Source organism: Lissotriton vulgaris, chromosome 10, assembly GCF_964263255.1.
Source record: "Lissotriton vulgaris chromosome 10, aLisVul1.2, whole genome shotgun sequence".
NCBI classification, from domain to species: domain Eukaryota; kingdom Metazoa; phylum Chordata; class Amphibia; order Caudata; family Salamandridae; genus Lissotriton; species Lissotriton vulgaris.
Window position 1 is genome coordinate 874,883,985 of NC_141698.1, and position 14,181 is coordinate 874,898,165.

Genomic DNA, 14,181 nt, shown 5'->3' on the forward strand with positions numbered 1-14,181 from the left:
CTCAAAAAATGTGCTTCTTATATGAAAGCGGTGGAGTTCTAAGTAGTGCTAGGTGCATTGTCGAGGGGTTCTGTCTCCATGTCCTTTCTGCCTGTCTGAGTTGTCTCCTCTCATTGTTAAACTCTAGGATAAACTAAGATTTGATTGAATGGATCTCAAATGTTTTAGTTCGAATGGTGCTATTTGGTTGAGAACTTCAGTCATTGCTGTATTATAGTGGGCAGTGAGGTCAGCAACATTATGAGTGAGAGGGTGCCTCTGTAGTTGGGCTCGAATACTGGATTCCAGCTCCGTTATTATGACTTGTTTGATGTTTCTCTTCAGTGCTTAGGTTCATCTGTTAAGGCTGAGAAGGATCTGAAGTGGGTATTGATATTAAACAATTTGAGATGGTGGACGGACCGGTCAGTGGGTGAGACTGATCTATGTGAGACCAGCTAATTTTAGTAATAAACAAATCTAGAGTGTAGCCTTAATTATGTGTTGGTACATTGCGGAGTTGTTTAAGGTCATTTATTTCAGGAAGTTTGATGAGATTCCATACTGTGGTGCCTTCTCAGTTGTTCCAGTGAACATTGAAGTCAACCAAGAATGTCCTTCATGTAGGTTAGGGAGAACCGTATTCATAGGTCAGTTAACTCTTCTGCGAAGAGGGTGCAATCACCAGGAGGGTGGTAGATGGTGTGTAGTATGAGAGGAGAGGAGCCTTTGACTGTAAGTTCAGCTCCAAGGTATTCAAAAGTCGAATATTCTGTGTTTTTTAAGATGGAAAGATGTATTCCTTCTTGGTGAATGATAGCTAATCCACCACCTGTTTTTTATGTCTGACATGTCTATTGATGGTGTATCCAGATGGTATAAGCAGGTCTGGTATGGGGGTACAGTGGTCGTTAAGCCAGGATTTGGTGAGGAAAGCATTATCAATTTCTTCACCGAATATAAATATTGATATTGTTGAGCTACTGATCTACAGTTGAGAAGCAAGCATGCATGATAGAGGGCAAGGATTATTATTAGTAGAATGTAGTGTTGTAATGGTGATGTATTGAGCAGGAGGTCTGGGCGAGTAAATAATTCTAGGAATTCTATTTGAGCTCTCTATTAGTGGGACTGTGGAGGGAGTGTTTTGGACCATATTCTGGTTCTTTGTGAGGTAGAATTCACTGATAGCATCGGCTTCCAGTGCGGATGTGGGGCTGTGAGCTAAATGGGGTCTGGTCTGTGGGGCTGACAACACAAGAGAGTAGAGCGCCAGAGGGAGCATTGTATGGCGGTTGAGAAACCTGTGTGGGGAGTCAATTTATAACTACCAAGAGTGTGAGAACAACCTAAATTGGCCAGGCTTCAGCGGTTCTGTCTTAGATGCAAGATGTCATTATCTAGGGAATTGAGTTTTTGCTCCATTCAGTTCAGGAGCTGGATATGTTTCTCATTGATGCTTCCAGCATTGAGAGTGGGAATGTACATGACAAGTCCTGAGTATAAGGGAGGAGTGTGCACTATGCATTGGGTGTGGTCAGTGTCATTGCGACTGGAAGTGTAGATAGTCTGTGTGAACTGTGTAGGGTCTACACTGGTAGGGTGGGGTACATCCCCTGAGAGTTCAGTAGCAGACGATCTGTAGTTGGGGCTCGCTCCACCTGGCTTGGGGTGTGCATCATTGAGTTTTTTCATCATGTGTCTGCTGGTTAGGGTGAAACCATAACAAGTCATTCTAGTGGGTATTTGTTGGTGGTGTGTGTTAATGGGGGCGGCAAAGTTTCTAAGAGTGTCGGAGGGTGTCACAGAGTTGTATAGAAAATCAGTGGGGAAAAAAAGGCGGCCAGTTCTGGGTTGATGGTCCAAGGTAAGGGGGAGAGAGTAATTTGGGGCACATGGCCCTGTTGTGTTAGTGAGTTAAAAAGTGACGAAAGTGTTGATCAAAGATGGTGAAGTTTGTATAAGTATGTTCCCTGTCCTGAAATGGGAAATAGTGATTTTCCCTCTAAAGGTTGGGGAAGGGGACCTGGTGAGTTTTGTTCCATAGGGTATTTTGATTGACTTAGTAATTTGTAGGTGGAGAAGGTAGATGTTTTTTCTCTTTGCCAGGCATTTGGAATAGAATACAAAATTGCTTTTCTTGTTGCCGTTGGTCATGCTGTGGTAGGTATTGGCCATTAGTGTTTCCGGGTGCTGTTTCAGTAGTCTGTGTTTGAAATTCTTTTTTGCGTTACTGCAGAATTTTTTAGGATGTGATGCTCCATGAGTTGGGGCCATATTTCACGAGTGCAGTGTTGAGGAGTTTGTTGGGGAACATTGCTTTTTACATTTAGAGTCTGGTTACAGTTGAACAGCAAGATAAGGGGAAGTAAGGGAGTAGCTGGAAGTCTTAGAAGGCTGGGCCTGGGGCAGTGGAGGATTGAAGCTGTAGAGTAAGCAATACATTTGGAAATGGTTTGGTTGGTTAGATGGATGGACAGGGCACTGTGGAGGAGAAATGTTATAAAGTGAGCAATACGTTTTGCAAATTGGAAATGCTTAGGAGTTTTAATTGTAAAATTCATATATTTGCCAGTTGACTGGGAATAGAGTAGTTATAGAGGTATACAATATGCACTTCTAAATCATACTCAAAACATCAGCTAAGTAAGGAAAGTGCTCAAAACATCAAGTACTAAGGGTGAAAAATAAATAAGATGGACAAATAGTAAATGGGCAAGAAAATAATGTGGGATGTAGGCCCACATGCATCAAGCATTTTTGGAGTTGCAAACGGTGCGATTCCTTAAAATCGGCCGTTTGCGATTCCAATAATGCTTTTTGGAATGCATCAAGCATTTTTAGAAATCGCAACATTTTTGCGATTTCTAAAAATGCGATTGCTTTTAAGAAATCGCAAATTTGCGATTTCTTAAAAGCAATGCAGGAATACTTTTTAAATTGCGAATTCGCAATTAGAGGGACAAATTTACCGAGTAGTTGAACTACTCGGTAAATTTGCAAAAACTGTAAATAATGCAGAAAATGCATTTTTAAAACATTCATGTTACGGACACACATGTCCTTAGGACATGTGTGTGTGCAACATGATGCGAAAAATACATTTATGGGGTGCATAGGGGGTCATTTAGTCCCCCCATCCCACCCTTGAAATGGATTGAGGAATTGCGATTTTCAAATTGCGAATTCGCAATTCCCATTCATTCCTATGAGCCTTTTGGCCCATAGGAATGAATGGGAATTGCAAATTCGCAATTTGAAAATCGCATTTTTTATGCGATTCGGTAAAAATAGCGATTTCTACCGAATTGCATAAAAATGAAAAAAATAATCATGCATAGGCTTTTGCGATTTCTAAATTGTGAATCGCTATTTATCGCAATTTAGAAATCGCAAAAGCCGAGATTGATGCATGTGGGCCGTAGTTCCTAGTTAAATTATGGAGGTATACAATATGCACTTCTAAATTTTAAAAAACTCAAAACCTCAGATAAGTAAGGAAAATACACAAAAACATCAGAAAAATTAGGATAAAAAGCAAATCAGAAGAACAATAGTAAATAAGTGGGACATTGTTCATAGTTCAGGCCACTAGGTTGAGTTCCAGGCTAAGTGAGGATCAAAGACCACATGAAGAGAACTGGGCGGAAGTAGCAGCATAATAAAATGGGGCAAAAGTAAGGGAGGGGCAACAAATCCAAAATGCAACCAACCAAACGCTGCATTCATTCAGGACTCCACCTATCCTCCAAGTCATCATCACACGCCAAAACTTTACTCAGGGTGAGGGTGTTGCAAAGCATTTAGTCCTGGCCCACTTTAGCTCGCAACCACCAGGGGCCCTCACTTCAACGTAGACTCCGGGTGCAGTCTACCACCCCAGCAGCACTTGAATCTAAAAATGGCCAAAGAGGCGAACCCAAGCACTGAGCTCGATGAGAGGTGTTGCAGGCAGGACGGGCTTCAGGTTGGGGTTTGTCTGGCCCGAGTTGCTGTCCTCTTCATCAACCTAGAGACTGGTTGTCTCTAACATCTCCTGGGCAACTGGTGAGTCCTAAATGACTGTCATAGTCTTCCCGAGGCTTGACACAGCCAAGAGCCCACAGGCAAGGCTGCCCACAGGCAAGGCTGCCTGCAGTCATAGATCCACAGATGCTTCCCCCATCAGCCGTCCAGCATCTGGCAGCTGCCCTCGTCGGTGACGCACCCACCACTCAGGTAGAGGCCCCTCAACCACCATTTTGCAATCAGAGTGCCTCATTGTACAACACTGCATTGGGTACAACTGCAGATGGAGAGACGGTAGCAATGTGTGCCCTGCCCTTCACTACAGACGCAGCCAGCAGACTTGCACACTGGTATATAGATAGATATAGGACTGGACAATGGCAATGAGGCATCAGCAGTGTCTGGAGCACCAAATTCAATCTTTGGCAGCAGCCAATAAGCCGTTCTGGCACTCCGGCAGTCAGCAGTAACACTCGCCAAGTTAAAGGTCCTGGGCATAGGGACCTCGATAGAGTCTAGAGCCTAGTCAGCACTGTGGCTGCAACTCAAACCACCGGTCTGGTACCCTGGAAGTTGGCCTCCCCAGCCAATGGGACTCACAAGCATTGGGGACACTCACCTGGCTTCTGCATTTGTTGACTGCCTCACTATGACTGGGAGCGTGGACTGTAGGGCAAATAGTCTACTGGGATGAGTTGGAGGACCGCTGCTGATAGCAGTCTGGGTACTTCTGCACTATATCCTAGTCCCATCAAGTAATCAGCTTGACTCTCAGAGCAGAAGCATCGGCGTGCATCACTTTTCACACCGGTAGACTTACTGCCGAACATCAATTATTCAGTTCTCTCACCCTCAATTCAATCAGTGTTAATCCAGAACACAGAATCCCACTGGATTTGTTACTCTTAGCCAAAGAAGAGTGGTGGATGACTGGGCTAAAACGGGGATTTACAAGCGATGTGCATCCATAGCCAGGAGCTTCCTTGGAAAGCTCCTCTCCATCGGCCATCTTGAACACATCATTTTCAAAATGAGGTTCTGTATGTGTGCAGATTTAATAGGGTTTTTACTTGTCACACTGTAGTACTTGCTGCTCAGCCAGTGTGAGTGCATTGTGGAATGTTGGAATGGATGATGCTGTGGAATGTTGGGTGAGTGAGGTTGGCAGTTGAAGGATGGGCTGAGCAGCAGGAAGACTGCTCCTCGTGGGGCTCTCTGTACCTGTAAGTTGGAACTATCTACCTTAATAAATACCATCTTAAGTTACCCGCAACCAGGATCTTCATTTTCACTACTACTCACACCTTGTCCTTTGCCAACTACTTGAATTTTATGTTGACTTGTGCAAAGTTCAAAGGGGCCGGATCTCATGTTCCGGATTGATAATGACACCTAGACATTCGTAAAGGAAAAGAGACAGAGTGGCTCACCCCCAACCTCCTGGCCTTCTGACCATAAGGCACAAGGGTGAAAAATATACCACATCGCTCATACCACCACCGTCATGTTGCGTGATTCCAGTGGTCTTCTTCCTTTAGTACTTCCCTCCTCCGATCAGCAGCATTGGGGCTACTGGTTCCTCTGCTCCACTCCCTCTGACTCCTCTTCCAGTCTGAGTCCCAACAAAGTGTTTCTGAGGGGATTAAGTGGCGGTATTGATGAAAAGTGATTAGTGCACACTGATGCACAGGCAGTATATTTAACCCAAGCAAGAGTTGAACTGGGCTGATCTAAAGCTCCCCTCTGTGTACATTTTGTTAAAAAAGGAACACGTTTCATATAGTTTGAATGCGATATTTCTTTTTTTTTTAACTAAAAATGATCCACATAGAGGCAAATAAAGACGAGGCTCCGTGAATGCCCTCTAAAACACTTTATGCTGAAGTATTAGAAATAAATAAATCGTTTGTGCTGAAGGGTTGGCTCAATGTGCAATTTTTGAAATAGCGGTGATATTAAAATGTAATGGCAAAGTGTGCTGTTTTTTGATGTTTAAGGAAATGGCTGTGCATCATCAGGACTTTTGAACGTTTACAAGACAGAATATTGATGCTTTTACCGAGGCGCTTGAACTCCTCTGATTGTACACAATCAGTAAAATAATCGCTCTGTGCTTTGAAGCGGTAGTAGGCTAAATAAAAAAAGAGCACACGATTTAACTGTCCTCTCTAGTCTTTTTCTTAAAAACGGTGAGTGTTTTCTCCGTTTGATTTTTTATTTTTGGTTCATCTTGTCACCGTTCAGGGCAAATATTAATGTAACTATGATACATTCTTTAAACGTCATATTTCGGGTCTTCTATATCCAGTGATGGAAATGGCGGCCAAAAACGAGCAACTCTCTCACCCTGCTACATCCTGATAACATTTCCCGTCTTTGTTGAGATATTAAACGCTGATGGTTTATTCCAAGGCCTTTTATATACTCTGTCAGTCGGTTAACAAGATTTGTGTTATCTGCGCCATGCAAAAGAACTGCCTCAGCAGAATCCAAAATATGCTCCTGTTTTCCTTGCCAAATCATTGGCGCAATTGGCACAGAGAGCGCCGGGAACAGAACAGCATGTGAGTCTCCCATTTGCAAGCTGTGATTAATTGCAAACTATAGTACATTATGCAAACCTTTCTTTACAGTTGCAAGGAATATAAATAAACCCAAAATCAAACGAAAACGTAAAATGATGCCTCTAAATGCAGGTTACTTTGAATGTTTTTATTTTAAATACTACACTGTCTAAGAGCATGACGTAGGATATTTTATTCCACGCATTGGCTTGTCTCTGGTCCCTTGGCAGTCTAGCACTGAATATGCATATTTGAGAAATGTTACTGGAAGTCGCAAAGCCCTTGCGTAAAAATCAATCTAGTCTTTACCATATATTTGGACAGTCATATTTTTTAGCATTAAAGACTCTAGAGATAAAAACGTATTATGAACCCCATTTGTTATGTTTATTATTGTTTTTTATTTGGAATTGTTACACAATTTGGAAATAAATACTCAGCAGCATTTTATTATGTGTCTGGGAAGCAGAAACACCGAGCATGATTTGCAGTGAGGTACGCCCATAACAACGCTCTTTACATCCAAAATAAATACAATTTATTTTACAGTGCACTTTTCTAGTGGCTTTTATGTAGACATTCAGTTTACGAAGTAATTCACGAGCAAACTTCTCAAAACATGCAGTTTGTTATCCTTTTAAAGCAATAAACATCAGACATTCTAGCTTAGATGACTTCTTTGTTTAGGGAACTCATATTTTTTTCTTGCTAGACTTCAAAATTACTACTTCACCTTTCTCCATTAGAATATAGCTATCGGGTCTTTAACCCTAGCAACCGAAAATCTTTCTTACCCAACTAATGGTGTCATCTTTCCAGGTCATATGTGGTTTTCCCTTTAATTGCGATGGTTAGCATGACATTCTCCTATATTTTTTCAAAAACGCTAAGTTTATAATATGGGTCAAGTTGAACAAGAAGTGTGATTGTGAGCAAATGTAATTGGGAAAGTTATAATTGCTAAATCTTATGGCGTATAAAGATATACCATAACAAAGACATAGGCTTCGATTATGGATTCAGCGTAGTGTGAAGTACCACGTGCCAGGGTAAGTAGCACATAAATTGGCCTTCCAGTCTGATCACGAGTTAAAAATAGCATGCAAGTATTTATCGCACATGCTAAATACTGCATGTCCGAGCGAATGTGCACTATTTATCAAATGTACTATTTACTACATGTGTTATTTACCATATGAGGAAACTCCTGGTAAATAATGTCCGATTACAAGTTTGAGAGGTAATTGAAAACTAATGGAAAATACCACTTTAAAATTTCTTTTGTCAAAAGCAGGTGGCAAAAATTCCTGAAACTGCATGAAATTGAAGAAAAGCTGATAAACAATACGAAAAGACAAAGACCAACACAACAGTTCATAAAACACATTATATGCAAGTGAGATGAAAAAAATAACACACACCAGTCCATAGGACCTGACCTTGCAGCCTGGCACAGGTAAAGCACACACAGGTTGATGGCAGCATCTCACACTTCCACCCACAGTTCCCCACTATGGATCTAACATTGCTAAGCCAATCTATCATGCTATGCCAGATACATATTCTGTACAGAAAACCATGCAGCATGAGGATGGAAACCAGGCCCCAAAGCCTCAGACTCAAATGGAGCAGCATTGCAAGTGGAGATACTGGATTGACAGGGTAAGGCTGTAAACCCTAAACACGAGTCAAACTGAAATCCTGATCACATGCAGGTTTGATATGGGCCCCATACAAACATACTTGCATAATTAGGGACATCGTTGAACCCAACACCGGGATCCAGGGCCATCCGCCTTTCCTGCAAATTCTAGCAGTGCTAAAATCCTTTGAATCAGGTACCACACAATGGACAGTAGGATTGGTGTATGGCTTTTCTCAGCTAACCCTCAACAAAATACTCATCCAAGTTATGGGTGCTTTGCTGAGAGGTAGTGGCCAACATATAACATTTCCCATGAATACCGACACAGCCAATCCTGGAAAAGCACACTTCTACACCAGAGTTGGATTTCCTGGTGGTCAGGAGCCAAATGACTGCTCCTGGTGGTCTCACATACAGAGGATCAAATATGATGGCACTGTAAAATAAAGCATACCATTAATGTGCAAATCCTATCTAATGCCGACCTGTGTATACTAAACTGCTATTCTAGGTATCTTGCTCAACCCACAATGCCATGAACAAAATTGGTCATGCTATGGCGACCACTACATAAGTGATTGATTGTGAGTAAAAGACAAATCAATCCTTTGTCTTCTAGATTACAGTGTACTTTAAATGTTGTAGTCCAATCTCAGTACATCAGCAATATCATTAGAGAGTTTTTAGTACCAGTGAAAGCAAATATAAGAAGTATTGTGAATTTGTGTAATAAATTACATTGGTCACTATTCATAATGGTGATGATTCTCAGCCAATTCAACTTTTTAACAAGCAAATGTAATATAATTGCAGCTCTCATGACTCTTTCCTTGGATTCCCCTGGCTTCAAGACCTTCATTCACCTGTTTCACACTGGACATGTTGAGAATGGTCATAACTTTTTCTACCCGTAACTGAGGTAAAGCTGAGGTGGAGAACCACCACTAGTTGCCATGCATTTGTGCTCATGCTTCACGACTCGCTTACATACCTAAGATTACAAGGCTTCATGATCTGATTTTGATGTTCTCAGCATCATATAGGTATATTGATAAGGCATTGATTGTGTCCATTATCCTCAGGCATTATCTTGTTTCAGTGGCGTCTTCAGAAGGAGATGGCACTGAAACATGGCATGATCTATATGAGAAATTGGGATGTTGGTTGAAGTGGGTGTGACCACTGGTCAAGCAACAGCCACAATCCCTGTCAGGGTGAACCACAAAATTAACTAAATTTACCAGTGCTTAACCCTCTGGTAGCTTGGCACAAAGCAGTCAGACTTAACTTATAAGCAATGTGTAAATTTTGCATGCAGCACACAAACAGTAATAAAGTAAAAAAAATAGAACTGAAGGAAAATCCTACACCAATTTAGAAAAATAGAGTACATTTTAATAAATAATTTGACACCAAAATGACACAAATCCAATACAATCTGTAGAAGGGGAGATATGCAAATAAAGAAATTTCAGGTATGTAAAGCTCTTAAAAGCGCAAAGTGCCATTTCTAGGTTTCTGGTTGTGCGAGACCGGATGAATGTCATAAGTTCAGGCTGACTGTGATGGAGCATGGGCCAGATACAGAGAGCATGTTAGTCCCACAGAGCCACCACCAAAGTACAGTGCAAAGCATTCTCTTCGTGGTAGAAGAGGCCCGGGAGGAGCAGGGAGAGCTTCATAGATGGTCATTGATGTACGACAAAGAGCAGTCTGAGAATCACAGACGGCCCTTGGTATAGCAACAAGATCCTGGCAGGCTTCGTGGATGGCCTTTGCTGGATCTTCGCATTGACGGTCACTGTGAGCTGTTGATCTTGTATCGCGAAGCGCAGATCTTGTGCTGTCAGGCATCAATGGTAGTAGCTGTGGGGCAAAATTTCAGTCGCAGGCGGTGCTAGTGGCAAGAACTTGGCGCTAAACGGGCAAGTTCATGTTTGAGAAGAGCCCACAAATTCAGGATTTCACCTTTTCCTTGGAGAGGAGATCAATTAAGGCCACACCAAGGGTCCAGGGCCTGAGGGGCACCACTTGGAGGCCAGGAGCTCACTCCAGTAGACTCCAACAGGGCCCAGGCAGGTCCAGATGCAGTGCAGACAGCAGGTCAGATAGGCAGCTGCAGGGGGCCCTCCGGAGCTTGTTATGTTCCCGTAGCCCAAACAGGATGCCAGTCTGCTGACTCATGGAGTCGCTTAAGCCTGGGATGAAGGATATATGTCCAGATTTCCTTCTCAGCAGGAAGGGCAGCAGGCAGCGGAGAAGCAGGGAAGCAGGTAAGCAGGACAGCAGAGTGGCAGTCCTTCTGGAAGCAAAGCAGCATAGCAGTCCTTCAGTAGTATCTACAGGTCCAGGAGTGTACAGAATAATGGGTCAGGGCATTCCCATTTTATACATGGTGCCTTCTTTGAAGTAGGAGGAATTTCTAGAGAATTCCCTTTCGAGTGCTTGAAGTTTCCTGACTCCCCTCCCCTGCTCTAAGCTGGCTGAATGACCAATGCAATGACATCAGCTCTTTCATGTGAAGGCAGAGCACAGCCCATCCAGTAGCAAGTGAGACTGTGCCCAGCATGCCCACTCTTTGTAATGTGTCACTTTCTGTCTGGGTGGAATAAACAAAGTCTAATGTCCAGCCTTTGAATTGCAATGCACCATACATTATTAGCTACCTAGGGCCAGGATAAATCCAGGGTAGACTAATCAATACCTTGATGGGCCTTCCTCCTTGGTTACAAGAATGGGGACAATGGCCCTCTACTTCATTTAACTTGTCAATTCCATACCTTTCTTAATTCAGTTGGATCCCTCAGTTCACCTTCCTGAGCCATTGAACTGACCCACAGGGAACGCTTCTCTTCACCAGTGTACCCCATCCATGTAGCAACTAACTTTAACCTGCTTTCAGAACTATCCTAGTAGGCAGACAATGCGACCCTGGCCAACAAAGTGATGTGGCCCATTCCACCCAGTGGATCAGACTTCTATCCCAACTCAAGGAAAACTCTGCCCATAAGGACAGAAATCAACAGAGTCCACTGACATCTGGCAGTGTCATGGGCCGGACCCTGGGCCATCCAGGGTTCTCTAGCTTTGAGGCTTCTCATGGTGTTGGGCAACAGCCCTGGGTGTTAGGCACCCTTGTTCCACTTTCCTTCCCACCAGTTCACGGGTGGTAGCCTCCATCACAAGGTCTGTACCTTTAGGCTGACCAGGAGTCAGGCATTATCCTTTCTTCCCCTTGTCTCTGTACTCTCCCTATGAGAGTAGTATCCTGAGAAACCTGAGATTTCAGGGTGCCCTGGGTGTCTGCCCTTCCTTGCTGTTGTAATACAGATGGCAACACATTTCGCAGAATGCCATCATTGAGCACCTAAGGACTAACTGTGACCCTTCACTGGTACACATCACCACCCCACTACAAGAATACCTGAGCCATAGAGCAGAAAAAGTCCTGCCCCTGGACCTCGGTTACCTTACACACTAGACCAGTGCACTGATTTGGGGAACAAAACCTTTCAACTACTATGGTCCAGCTGGCCTGGTGTCCCTCAGAGCAGTGACAGTGACCCCACTCACTTTGACCAGGTGGAATTGTCAACTCCCACTCTCAGGATCACAAGTCCATCCTCCGAGTCCAACTTCCAAGTAAGAGGTATTAGGGCATGCTCTAACACCTTACCTGTAAGGCCACATTGGCCACCACTGTAGAGGTGCCACCAGTGGGTGGTTTCTTAGGACAGATAAGGCCCCCCACTTGTGTCCAAAACTGAGAACAATCAAACCACAGGGTTGGAAAAGGGGCACCCTGGACCACTGCTCACTGGAGCCTCCTCCCTGTTTTTCAAAAGGGACATGGGTACTCTTTCCTCCCACTATATTCTGGGACTTTTCTGTTCCTTCCTTGACCTCCCTCTCTCTCTGCTGTGGGGAACCTGAACCACCCTTATGGGGGGGTCCCTCCCCAGTACCTTTATAGACACTCCGCTACTAATCCAAAGGTCTGCCTACTTAGCAAGCTCCCTGCGATCAGTGAGCTTATTGTCAACCAGGTGTTGGTGCAGCTCTGTAAAACAGGTATTAAGAATGTGCCCCTCAGGATCAAACTATAAAACCCAATTCAGTCATTGATCTCACTCCCCCTCACCCAGCCATGTATTTTCTTGCTGAAATAATCTAAGAAATCCAACAAAGATTGGTTTGGGAAGTGGTGGCTATCCCTAAACCTCAGGTTGTGCCTCTCAGTCACCATCCTAAATGTTGATAGTAAAATGGCATACATAGGGGAATACTGCGTCTGTTCCCTGACCTCTAGTGTTAGAGGTTATCCCTCCCTACTATGAGCATGTTTTTCCACAAGCTTATTCCCCAATCCCCATCTGGGTCCTGTGCATTCTAAAGTCTACGCCATAGGCAGAAAACTATGTATCTATGGCATCTCCAACCACATAACTGGGCACCAAGTCATATGGTATGTAGAAACTCACCTCCCCAGGGGGCACTGAATGCACACTGCCACCATTGCTGCTGGATTCTGGTTGCTTGGCTCTGATGTCCATCACCCTCAGCCTAATCTCATGAACCAGTCTCTTTTCCAACAGAGCCAGGTTCTCCTCCATTTTAAGCTTGGCCTGCTGCAACCTGAATTCTCTTTCAGCCTTCCTGTCCTTTAGCTCCTCTACGGATAGGTCATTGGAAGACACAACACTCTTCAACCTGACAGGGAGCTCGATTCCTGGGGTTTTGGTCTCCTCCTTTGAGTGTTGCAGCTCAGGACCAGTGCCTAGGACCTCCTCTTTCTTCCTCATAGACTCCTCCTCATCCTCCGCCATATCCAACATCTAGCGGGCCTCCTCATAGTCCCTGAGAGCCTTCTGAAGCTCCTCCTTCTGGAAGATTTTTTGGCTGGAAGCACCCTCTCCCTACATAATCCTTTGAACTCAGCAGAAGTATAGCTCTTTAGGTTGCAAAGCTTAAACTGCATCCTTGCAAGTATGGTCACAAGCACAGATAGTCAGGTAGAATGGGAGTACGTTTGAAAAAATCAAAAGAGGCAATTGAGGAGAAATTAAGAAAAATAAATTTTGTATCAAATTATTTAGGTGGTGTTTCAGTGTTACACAAAATTATTGCATGGTGCTGCACAAAAACAAGTAATTAACACCACCTCTGCCACCAATGTGAGAAATTGAGTTGTTGGTTGAGGAAGGTGTGAGCTCTTCTCAAGCAACAGCCACAATATCTGTCAGGGTGAACCACATAGGCCACTCAATTTACCAGTGCTTAACTCTCGGCTAGTTTGCTACAAGAGCAGTTAGGTTAAACCTACAGGCAATGTGAAAAGTATTTATGGAACACATAAAGAGTCATAAAGTGAAAGCACAGCACAAGTAAAATCCCACTCCAATTTAGACACATAGAGTAGAAGTTGAAGTTGAAGTTAAAATATTTATTAAGCGCACAATAACCAGGTGGGTACTTGGCGCTAGGGATGCAGACCTAGGAGGACAGGGGGAAGGCGCTAGAGCGGGAAGGCTGGTGAGAAAAGTAGGGTCTTCAGCTCTTTGCCAAACTCAAGGTAGGAGGCAGAAGAGCTGATAGTGAAAGGGAGGGTGTTCCAGATGGTGGGGGCAAGGGCAGAGAACTTCAAGCCCCCGGATTTTTTTCTTCCTAAAATGAGGAACAGAAAGGCGGGACTGGGTGGTGGAGCGCAGCTCTCTACTAGGAATGTAGACTTTCATTTCGGAATTGATGAAAGCTGGAGCGGTTCCAGCGCGAGCCTGGAAGGTCGTACAGCCCATCTTGAAGAGGCGCGTTCCCGGATGGGGAGCCAGTGCAAGGCTTTAAGTAGGGGAGTGACGTGATGGGATTTAGAGAGACCGTAAACAAGACAGGCAGCTTGGTTTTGGACCAGTTGAAGGCGCCGGAGATCATAAGCAGGAACCCCACTGTACAGAATGTTGCCATAGTCCAGGCGTGACAAGACCATGG